Here is a 12,377-nt window from a genome sequence, read left to right as displayed (position 1 = left end):
TTAGAGATATAAGGGACTTCTCAGAGATAAAGGATCACTTGGTGCAACTTTGGGGTGACCGAGTAAAGGGCTATATGAGGGTTGTTGATGGATATTTTGGAAAGGAATGGGTATGGAAGGATCTTACGACAATTGATTTGTCTGCTTAGTCTCAGCGATGACTTATGGATGTTTTGGAACAGAGGAAGAACTTTCTTTCAGGTACAAAGGATAGGGTAATTTGGTGTGGTGCTCAGGATGGGAACTATTTAGTTAAATTGGGTTATCAATATCTGGAAGGCGGGGAGGAGAGTCAATCAAGGATTTGGGACCTTTTTTGGAGTAAAGAGTGCCTTCCGAAAGCTGGTGCTTTTGCATGGTTAGTTGTTAAAGGTATAATTCTAACAGGGGAGAGAAGGAAAAGGATTGGTTTTATGGGCCCTTCTATATGTGTGATGTGTAGCAAGTCGGAGGAGTCAGTAGATCATTTACTTTTGAGATGTGAGGTTGCACAGAGGTGTTGGTCTGATCTTCAAGAGAAACTAAATTGGTAGGGCCCTCTTCAATGCTCCCTTAAAGAAGTCTTTGAAAGTTGGCCAATGCAGCCAAGTAAGTTGACCCTCTCAAGTGTATGGTGAATAAGTCCCTCTGTAGTCATATGGAAGATTTGGAAATAGCACAACCGCAGAATATTTCAGGATAAGGTTGAGGATGTAAGCAGACTACTGCTCAGAATTAATAGGAAAATTGAAGAGGTTGTAGGTGCAGCAACTTCCCAATGTTTTTCGGTGACTTCTCCCTTCACCTTAATGGATAGGAATATTTAGAGAGCTTGGCCGGGAATCAAAATTAGGCATGGATCAGTGACAAACAATAGGGGGCAGAATAAGAAAGCTTTGGAAGCTCGGTGGAAACCTCCAGAAAAGGGTTGGTTTAAAGTAAACTTTGATGGGGCAGCTCAATCTAGCAGAAATGTGGCAGGAGCAGGGTTTGTTTTGTGGAATGATGTTGGAGACTTAATTAAGTGTGGAGCTAAAAGACTTAGGAGATGCACGAATAACAAGGGTGAAGTGCAAGTTGCTCTACTAGCTATTGGATTGGCCAAAATCCAAGGTGTTCGAAACCTCCATCTAGAAGGAGACTCCCTAATTATAACTCAGGCCATAATGAATGGGGAGATCAAAGCATGGCATTTACAAGGATTTATTGCTCTGATTAAAGAGGAGTTTTTTTTGTGTTGAAAAATTCAAAATTAGCCACATTCAAAGAGAAGGTAACCAGACTACTAACAAACTTTCCAAATGGGTTGTCCTTTAAGTTAGAAGGCGAAGTAAGACTAGAAGATTTCCAAGGGATCTCAATATTGGATGATGCGACAGTGCAATGAGTGGGTTTCAGTCGGGGGGCGAGTGATGTTAGGCTAGTGACGTCATCTTGCAGTATAATATGTGCGGCTCCCTCTCTGGGAAGTTGATTTGATGTCTCACACATGGATTGGCATGATGATCCGATTAGAAGTGGTATTAACAGTTGAAATCGGCAGCGTTTATGAGATGTCAAAATTTTTTAATGAGAGGGATTTCTGGGACATCACATTCAAAATCTTTCACAAAGATTGGCGAGCATGTTAATATGGGTGGCAGATGAAGTGAATTCTCCAAGGACAATGGGAAGTGTGATGGCATGATTAGTAGGGTGGCATGTCAAATCAATAACTCAGGACTGCAAATGGCCTATAAGAAGGCGAAGTTCGCCCGGTTAAAATTGACAAAGAACGAAGTGGTAGCATTCATGAGCATATTAGCTTAGGGAGGAGGTGAATTGGCAGAGTGTAGGTGCTCTTAAAAATAAAAACATGGATGCAAATTTCACAGTAACCACAAAAAAATAGCAAAAGGGTTTCAAGGGAGCTGTGAGCAAAGATAAAATGTCGGGGATATTATGATTCAAGGATGCAGAGGCGGTTAACATGACAATGGAGGTCGTAGGGCTTTATTTCATGGAGAATTCATCAAGGTAGAAGGTGAATTTAGATGTTATATCAATAGTTATAGCTTGGGGTCTGGAAATTGGTGAAGACACAGAAACAGTAAAGTGGGCAGCTACATCCATTTTTTATGATGCTTTGCTCGAGGGTTTGCACACCATATTGGAGTGGGTTATGCTTGGGGTTGGATTGGACTACTCAGAAGGCTTTGAAGAGGAAAAGGATGTTGATGAATTTGGCATAGTTTCCTTTGTTCGATGGATTGGGAAGGTGGACAAGGAGGCCTATGTTTTGGAAAGAGCGTGGGCCTGGGAAAAAATCAAAGGGATAATTATGTGTCATGAGAGGGAAGACAATGAGCTGACACAGGCATGGCCGAAGGTGATTCCCAAAGGCAAGCGATCAGGGGTTAGGAAAAGAAGAGTGACTGATGCAAGCTTCACAATTGACATTGGTTTTGTTTTTGTTTAGATTGAGTTGAAGGTTTTAAGAGTATAGGCATTACATATAAAGTGTCATAAGATAGTTGTAGTTGGTTTTTTACAGTGCATAGTAGAATATAGCGGCCTTTAGTTGGGTCAAATATTTTCTGCAAGATGCAATAGGGTTAGGGTGATTTTTGTTGTTGGAGGTAAGGGAGTGTAGTTCATTCTGTGTGAAGGAGTGAGAAAGCTTAAAAATGTGGGAAGGGTCTGATGTTAATGGTGTTTTTTATTTTTTGGCTAAGGGGTTTGGAATTTCAATGATAAAGTATGTAAGGATAATATCCATAGTAGGGCTATTTTGCAATCCGGAAGCCCAAATTTTTGTTGTAATCTCTATATTTTATAATGCAATAAAATACAAATGATTATCGACCAAAAAATAAAATAAATAAATAAATTCAATATTTGAATTAAATCTCATGCAAAGATTAAATTGAAAATCCATGTTAAAGTTCAAGCACATGCTAAATTAATTAATTAATTCAATTATCTCTTCAGACTCTATTTCTATCTTTTAATTAGCTTTTTCTAAATAAAGCTTTCTTTGTCATCACTCAATTATCCTCCAATCATCCTTTTTCATCTTTCAATCAGCATTTTTTTATCAATCAGTTAACTCATTTAATCTATTCAATCTATTATGTTCCACCTCCAAATTAGCAATTCAACTATCAATCAGCACGTGAGCTCACCGAAGTTCCACCTCTCAATCAATCTCACCCAAAAATCTATAAATCGAGCATTCAATCTCCATTTTCAACAAAATCACGAACTTTGAATCTTTGTGCCATTTACAGGTTGCCAATGCAATATCTGTGAGCCACCATTCCACAAAGAAGAGAAGAGCAATGGAAGCTATATGCAATCATAGAATAGGGAGAATTGTTTGAATATTTACATTCATGTTTCTTGTTTTGTATCATTTCATTGAGTTTTTGTTTGAATTCTATTAGCATAGGGATTCGTGATTTCCCTCTGATTTCTAATTGATTACATTATGAATTTTTACATACGACACCAACTCCTCTCTCTTTCAATCATCTACCAATTCAATCTTTCATTTGCATGCTTGCATTTTTGAGGTTTTCTCTTGCATTCAAGTTTTCATATTTGTTCATTGTGCTCATTGAATCTCCTTGATCTCTCATCTCTATGTCATTTCATCATATTTGATATCTTCATATCCGTCCATCATAGCTTCTTGTGCAGGTGCTTTTGAGAGCGCCCATATCTCAAACACAAGATTTTGATTGGTAGGAGATCAATGGAGTGAGATTTTTTGTTTAACGCATGTGTGTGTATGTTTCATTTTCAGTTTTGCATGTGTGTTATTGTAGGTACTCCATTAATAAGATGTTGAATCATCTCAATCTTGTGTCATACGATTTTAGATTCTATTCTCTCCATCTTCAAGTTTAATAGTTAATTAGAAAACATCTGTTTACTCTAACAACTATAACACGATTGATAGTTACATGCAAAAAAAATTAAACTCTACTTTACTAGCCTTGTTATTACCTACACCTAGTGGTTTTTTGTACATATAATGTAAATTTGTTCATAATTTTATTGAAATTGTAGATGACCACATAGTCAAATCTGTCATGCACACATTAGATGTTAATAGGTTGGTTATAGATTATAGTGAAATCAGTTATACTAAGAGTGGATGTGAAGCAGTATAACAATATTCTTTTTTAACCTTCTAAAACTTATTTAATTACTTCAAGACTTAATTCTAAATTAACACATGAGAAATCAAACAATGAGCAACACACCAATAATAAATTTTATGTGGAAATCCTTACAAGAGAAAATCGCAACAAAAATATTGCTTGTGTTAATTGTTTTGTTACAAAATTTGTAGGCACCAACCTACTGAAAGGAAACTTGCAACCTTATATAAACACTTTCCACATAACCCAATTGAGAAATCAAGCAAATAAACTAATAGAATCCATATGCAAAGAATAGAAAACATACCCATCAAATATGACACAAGATATACCTTGGGAAAACCCTCACGAGGGAAAAACCCAGCCTCCAAAAGCACCTATCATCCATGTATTATTAGCAATGCAACATTACTGTAGTGTCCTAAAATTGTGACACTTGCAATTTCGACTGCATTTGGGTCTTCACGATGGCGGCGCAACATTGAACCTGAATGGAGACCCCGAAACCTACTTACGACATCAAAAACTGCATATTTCTGCACCCTGGCCTGATCCTCCTTGCACCCTGTTGTCCCGGGAGGTGGGACCATGGCGCCCAGCGCCCTGGTCCCTGGCCCTATTTTGGGCCCGGTCTCTTGTTGGGCATCGGGTCTTTAAGTTTGCAATTCGGAAAATGATGCTTCTAGGTCGGCCTAAGGTCAGAAAATCAGTCTCTCAACCCTAATTGACAAGTATATAAACTACTTTTCCTCTCCTAGAAAGGGAGGAAGAAAATAAGCAAGAGCAAGACGCGAAAGCGATATTCAAACATTCAAACATTCAAGCATTCAAGCATTCCTTCAAGCAATTGAGTATTCTAAGTCTCCATTCAAGGCTAGGTGTTGCATTCAAGACAAGGATTCAACCATTGAAGAGGAGATCACTTACAACATATAACGTACAACATTCATTACACCTTCGCATGTAAGAATACAAACATTCTTACAACAAGGTATCAGTACTTGTTTACATTACAAATTACATTTATAGCATTCTCATTTCTTGGTTAATTCCAAAACCGGGGTTTGACCTAAAGGCAAACCCCTAATCCTTAACCCCCCAATCATCCTCTCTTTTCTGTGTGTAGGTTGCAGGTACGCGACTGTAATTGAAGATCTGGAATCCTTGTGCAGATTCGAACGGATCCACCTTCATTTCGCGGATTTTTCGGAGGACCGTGTGCACTCCGGGCGCCATCGTCACGTCAACTTTCGCTCAAATTTGTAGGACAACATCGTCTCGACATTTTACTGCTAATTTCAGGTCCGTAGCTTCATCTCGTATCCCTATCTTTGTTTATAAGTGAATCTTTCCTACTTTGCATGCATTCCTAGTTCAATCATTCTATCTACATTATTTACAAAAGAGGGTATCCTTGATGTCTTAACCCTTGAAACTCATTTAGAATCCAGTCTTGCATTGTGTGGGATTGGATCTTGTGGGTTTCAACCCCTCTTTTGAATGTAAAGTCTCTCCCAAGTGAAAACCGTCAATCCTAGTGACCCTCCCTTCTCTCTCCTTGGAGTGGAGTGGAGGGAACATCTAGAGTTTGATTTTCCGCTTTACAGTTTGGTGAACCCGACGTGAACATTCTAATTCTGATTATTCATGGTTAGATTTGAAAAATTTGTTTCCTTAATTACATTTCCATGTTTGATCTTTTGCAAATTTTAGAGGTTAATTGCATAAAAACCCTAAAATTTTCTTTTTAGTAATTGAGCTTGTGAAATGTTTAATTGTTAATGCTTGTTTCAGATCTACCCTTCTATTGCAAATTGTCAATTCATATTTGTGCTTTAATTCCGAAAATTAAGTGGTTAAGTGTCAAAACCCTAATTTTTAAAACCTTCTTGATTCAACCTTTGACCGATGATTTCACTGATCAAAACACCTCCAAATCGGCTGTAACTTTGGATTCCGCAACAAAATCACAATATCTCTCATCCTTGAAAATTTTGAAAAAAGTTGCGAGGACTGTGTGCACCCCGAGCGCCATCGTCCACGACATTTTTTTTGAAATTTCGGGAGCTAGATCTTATTGTATTTTTCTGCTAAAATCCAGAATCTTGGCTGATTTTATCAATTCTAACACTTTCAAAATTAAAGTCAAAGTTGGTCTAGTGATTGCTTGGATTAGGGCTTATAATCATTCAAAAAATTGTTGAAATTGAAATTTGTGTCAAAATTGTGCTTCTTACAGTCCTAAATCTGAAAAGTGTGTTGGCATTCATTTGAAATTTCAGTGCTTTATTCAAATTCTTGCAGTTTGTGACTTTTGAAATTAAGTGTTTAATTGCAACAACTTTGATTTCCGCTTTCAAATTTGAATTTTTGCATGAAATTGAGTCAACTTTTAAATTTCAAAGCTTGCATTGCTTTCAGTATTCCCTCTAAAATCATAAAATTCAAAATTTCAGTTTCCCTCTCTTTTTCAAAATTCAAATTTTGCATTTTTCAACAATCTTGGTAGGGTTCAATTTTGAGATTGCAACTTTAATTTGGCCTATCTACAGATCGTAAAATCACCCAATTTTTTCAGATTAGCTTTAAAATCACCATAACTTTCATCTCTGAAAATTTTGAAAAAAGTTGCGAGGACCGTGTGCACTTCGTTCACCACGGTCCCCGACATTTTTTCTGAAATTTCGAGAGATTGTCCTGATTGTATTTAACAGCTTAAATCTAGGAGATTGGCTGATTTTATTAAAATTTGCTACTTCTAAATTCAAAATCTTCTCTCTCTCTTTAGTGCATGAGTTTTACAACAATAAGCCCTACTTACACTATTCTCGTTAGACGAAGCCTTAGAATTAAGTCTTTCCAAGGTTTAATTACTGAGGAGATGGAACATAATTTGAATGGCCTTTTTAACGAGGACATGGGTAATTCCTCTAATCCTCTTAATGATGAAGAAGCTCTCCATGAGGTTTTTGTAGAACAACTTTCGAAATTGGATAACCAATTTGATGATTTTCGACAATGGATGTCTCAAGAATACCCTGATAGTGAAGCTCTTTCATTAATTGAGGGTCTAAAATGTATGGTTCAAAGTGATAAGAATGGAATTGATATTTTGCGTAGTATTGCACACATTGTGGATTCGAATGTGATGCCTATGAAGAGTTGCGCCAAAACTTTAGGTTATACACAACCTCCTACTCAAGTTAATCATTCTATTCCTTTGACAACTCCTATTGCTAGTATACCTACTTTTACATCAAACATAATGACTACTTCAATACAAGACATTCCACCTATGATCACCAGTCATGGGGGCAATCCTTCTTCTTCAATCAACCCTCTTCCTTCATTCAATCCAACTTCTTCATTCATTCCTTCAATGAGTGTTCCTATTATATCTCCACAAATGAACACGACGCAAGGGGGCAATTCATTTAACCATTCCATTCCTCATAGTGTTCCTCCTTTCCAATCATCTCCTATGACTAACTATCATAGTGTCCCACCACCTTACTCTCAATCAATACCTTCTTTCAATAACATAATACCTCCATCACAATCTAACACGTCTAATATGAACTCTTCGACTGAAGCGACCATTAACAATCTTGCACAAACTGTCTCTTCTTTACAGCAACAAATTGCCTCTATGAATCAATCTAAGTCTAGTGTGCCCACATTTGATGTTGCGAGCCCACTTTCTCTTGACATTGTTCGAGCTATTCCCCCTAAACATGTTGAAATCCCGCAATTGGAGCTTTATAATGGTAAGGGTGATCCTCTAACACATGTTAAGACCTTTCAAACAATATGTACCGATTTTCCTTATGACCAAAGGTTGCTTGCAAAACTGTTTACTAGAACATTAAGAGATAAAGCCCTATAATGGTATTGCTCGTTGCCTTCTTATTCTATTACTTCTTTCCAACAACTTGCAAATGCTTTTATTCAAAAATTTCAAAACAATATAAGCCCTAAAGTTACTTTGATTGATTTAATGCATTGTAAACAAGGTGTTAAAGAAAAAGTGACTGATTTCATTGGTAGATATAAGCATTTGTATGCTCAAATTTCTTTTCCAGTACCTGACAATGATATTCAAAGAATCTTTATTTCTAATTTACAAAAAGATATTAGAGAAAAACTTTTGTTTTCTGAGTTTACTTCTTTCCAATAGTTGTGCGCAACTCTTCACAATTATCAATTGACTGTGAGTCAAATGGAACAAGCAAATCCTATGGCTCCGATTGATAAGGGTGATAGTAGTCAACAACCATTTGGGAAGTTTAAACCGAACAGAGAGTCCATTAAATTCAATGAAAACATCATCAACAACAATGTGAATGCAGCATCAGGTGTGCCTCCTATTTCTAAGTTTTTCAAGAAAGAAAGAAAGTTTACTCCTTTGAATGAATCATTGCATAGTATTATGAATAAGTTATTGGAACAAAATGTTCTTACTCTCCCTCCTATAAAGCAAATAGATCCTACAAAGATTAATTCGCCCTATTTTGATAACAAATCTTTTTGTCAATTTCATCGTCAACCTGGGCATGATACCGAAAAATGTTTTGCTTTAAAAGGTAAAATTCAAGATTTGATTGATAATAATACTATCTCTGTTTCTAGTGTGAATGATAAAGGCAACACATCTGTAGCCCCTCCTAACCAAAATCTTAAGATTTTTACCGATCCATTACCTTCTCATACCTCTAATGTGGTTGAGACTAATGATTCCTCTTTTTCACCTGATAATCTTGTGTCTATGACTTCGAATGTGATTAACTTTGTGGAACAGCAGAAAATCCCTAAAGAACCTTCCATCACATTTGATTCCAGTGAAACTATCAGGGCACCTGATGGTCCTTTATATATAGTTGCAAAAGTTAAGAATACACCTTGCCGTGGAGTGCTTATTGATCCTTCTTGTATGATTAATGTTATTACTGAAGAATTTCTTTTCACTTTGCAATTGAATCAAGTGATCTATGATGAAACAAATGTGGTTGTGAAATTATTTGATGCATTTTCTTCTCCTGCAATTGGTTCTATTACATTACCTATTGAGGTTCATAACAAATCCCTTGATGTGGACTTTGCTATTATTCCATTGTCCGAACAATTTCGTGTGAAGCTAGGCTATCCTTGGCTATCTTCCATGAAAGCTATTGCTTTTCCTATTCATAAGTGTTTGAAATTTCCCCATAATGGTGAAGTTGTCACTGTCAATCATAGTCTTTTTAAACCGGCTGAAAGAACTTCTAGTGTTCCTATTGATTATTTTTGGCCTAAACAATTCCAATCTCTTCCACCGCGAAGTGATCATCTTTTCAAATCTTATCAAAAGTGGAAAAAAGATATGATCCTATCTCTAAGTGAACCTAGAACACCCAAACTTGATATTCCTATCGTTCTTGAGAAGGAAGTTCTTCCTTTGAAAGATAAAACTAATGTCTTTCCTCAAGAAGATTCCCAACCCATCCCTATGAATGTGATTATGCCTATATCTAATAAACTTTCTAAAAGTAGACTTATACCTCCTCGTCATGATGGACTTGGTCTCCTTCCTAAACCAAATATTCCTCCTTTATATGGAGCAGTTCCTCCTCCTTCCTCTTATGGAGAGAAGAGACTTTCCTCTTCTCCTATTGTTCAACCCAAGAGACCACAACCTAAACACCCAAGTGATAAGGATGAGAACATTCCTCCTCCTCAATCTTCTCAACTTCCTACTAAGACTAGACGAAATCGTTCTGCACGCGAATGCCGACAAAAGCGTCGTCTTAGAGCTCAGGCAGCTACTTCTCAAACTTTGCAATCCCCAAAAACACCGTCAGCTAGTATTATTCCATTTTCTCCTCAGCCGAAAATCAAGCCAAAATCTCCTAAACATAAGATGCATGATGGTCTTGATCCTGTGCGAGTTAAAGATCCTATTTTTATAAATCTTGATGATGATATAGATGAAAATGTTATTCATGATGAAAATGTTACTCCTCTTTCTTCTGATAGTGAATATGAATATGTTGATGTTGATAACCATTTATCTAACGAATTTTCTAAAGCACTTATCCTAGCTCCTAGACAAGAACAACGTGGCTCGGAACATGAACATAGCCCTTGCTTGGATCTTGTGATAGCTCCATCTGCTGTGTTGGATGTTCCTCTTCTAGCATGTTTCCTGCCTTCCCGAAATATTGATCAGCAAGATCGGGGGGTGGATGACGTGCTAGACTAGTAACATTAGCATAGCAGACTCTCTCCTCCTCTCTTGATCTCTTTTGTTATTTCTTCTATGTGTTATTCTCATTCTTCTATTTGTTGTCCTTAGTGTTGTCTACTCGAGGACGATGCAAAGCATTGAGATCCAGTGGCAGTGACATGGTGAAGGGTAGGAGCATTCATGTATGAGATGGTGGTCACTTTGTTTCTTGTTGCAAGTATCTCGATGAAGCACGTGGAGCACTTGGATTCCATGACGGTATATGTGCTAGAGGGATTGTTTCCTTATTCATGTTGTGGTTACTTATTGCCCCTTATGCAATGTATACAACAAGTGGGAGAATGTTGGGAAAATAGGTGTTGTACAAGAAGTGGGAGAATGCAGTCCTTTATCGCCCCTTATGCAATGCATACAACAAGTGGGAAGATAAAGTCCTCTATTGTTAGTTGATCCTATTACTCTCCCTTCATCCTCCTTCCCTCGTAAAAAAGAAAAAAAATCAACCTTAATATTAAAAGATTTTATTTTTTAAAATGTGGGTTATAATAAAACTTTCACCATTAAATGAGAGCATTTAACAATTAATTGATACTTTGATTTATATAACAATGATCTATAAACGATAATTATGTGAGAGGTGTTCTACAAGACACCAAGACAAGAGAACATCATGTTATGATTATGTAATTACAAACTAAAATATATTTAAAAAATTGAAATGTAAAACAACTCTTAAATAAATAATTTTAAAATAATTTAACATAAACTAAAATAACTTAGATCAATAAAAATAACTCAAAATTGTCTTTCATCTCGACTTTTTGAAGTAGATGTATTTAAGATATCACTATTTAACATCATTAACATTTTTGAAATTCTGTTGAATGTATCCAAAAGTAAAAGAAGAACTAGTCCAAGACAGACCTCTATCTTTAGACTTTTTATAGTAAATTTATTTAAGATATCCCTATTTAACATCATTAACAAGTTTCAAACTCCCTTCAATGTATATAGAAACAATAAGAAAAAATAGTGTAAAGCTTGTATACGGTGAAAAATGATGATGAGAAACTATTGCAAAACCACAAAGATCCAACCACAATAAACCCTAGTCCTACAATGAAACATTCACCATACACCAACGAAGATATGTAAGAACATGCAAATCAATACATTGAACAATAATACCATTCACATGTCAAGTAGGGTTTCAATCTCCATTGATCTTGTTTGATATATTTGCTCTCAGATTTTGTATGTGCATAAGAGCTCAACAAAGAACAGATTGTGGTTGTGAAGTCGCTTGATTGCAAGAAGGCTTGATAGTCGCATTAGGTGTTAAAAAGAGAGAAATAATCCTGTTTATATAGAAGATTCTTTAGAAAATGGAGGGATAAGATTAAGAGGTAGAAGAAATAAGTAGTCGGCTAGGATTAAATGGTAGCTAGAAGAAATAAAAAAATATGAAGGGGGTAGCTAAAAGAAAATTAAGAGATGAATGACATGTGTCATAGAAGGAAAAGCTAACGAATTAATTAAATAAATAAAGATTTGTTTAATTAATAGAAAAAGTGGGAGCAATTAATTTAGGAGAGAGATAATTTAAATAAAGAAAAAATATTTATTTAAATAAAAAATGATTAGAAGAGGATAAATGAATTAATTAAATAAATAAAAATATTTATTTAAATAAATAAAAATATTTATTTAATTAAACATAACGATTTTAGATATCTACAAAACTAATCTATTTCTTAAGTAAATGTATTTAAAATATAGCTATTTAACATCACTAATGCCTTAAAACTCCCTTGAAATCCAAGATTCATCTCTCTATCTCTCAACTTTTTAAAGTAAAGGTCTATCTCTAAACTTTTTTAAAGATATTTGAGATAGCACTATTTAACATCATTGTGACCTTTGAAACTCCTTTGAGAATAACAAGAAATAATTTTAAAAAATTCCAAAAAAAAAAAACAATAAAAAAATAAATATCACCATTTTTTAAAAATAAATATAAGAGACCA

Source organism: Cryptomeria japonica, chromosome 1 (genome assembly GCF_030272615.1).
Source record: "Cryptomeria japonica chromosome 1, Sugi_1.0, whole genome shotgun sequence".
In the NCBI taxonomy this organism is placed as follows: Eukaryota; Viridiplantae; Streptophyta; class Pinopsida; order Cupressales; family Cupressaceae; genus Cryptomeria; species Cryptomeria japonica.
The sequence above is the reverse complement of the archived record's forward strand: the minus strand, read 5'-3'. Positions refer to the sequence as shown.